The sequence below is a fragment of the Penaeus monodon genome, chromosome 23 (genome assembly GCF_015228065.2).
Source record: "Penaeus monodon isolate SGIC_2016 chromosome 23, NSTDA_Pmon_1, whole genome shotgun sequence".
NCBI classification, from domain to species: domain Eukaryota; kingdom Metazoa; phylum Arthropoda; class Malacostraca; order Decapoda; family Penaeidae; genus Penaeus; species Penaeus monodon.
Genome location: NC_051408.1, coordinates 29,054,406 through 29,054,768, shown reverse-complemented (window position 1 = coordinate 29,054,768; position 363 = coordinate 29,054,406).

The window sequence follows — 363 nt, the reverse complement described above, 5'->3', positions numbered from 1 at the left end:
CTTTAATCTGATATCAAAACCGGAAGCGTGCTGACAACTGCAGATGCGCCATGTGCTGACCTGTCACAGCAGAACCATAAGAAATTTTCCAACAGCTCCACGCAATTTTCACGAACGGACCTCTCTTTATACCAAGCAGTGATCAGAACAGGTTACACACTTGACCTCTCGTGGCACTCTCTGACCCCGCGAGAGTGTTGCTCAGAGCCGCCTAGTATCTTCACGACACGTTGTTACTTGCACCAAAAGACACAAGTATTCGACTCTTTTACTTCTTAGATATTTCCAAGTGCTAATTGGCCTTGCGTGTAATATAATTGGTCATTCTCTATCTGGGTTAGCAGAGAGAGAGGGAGAAGAAAT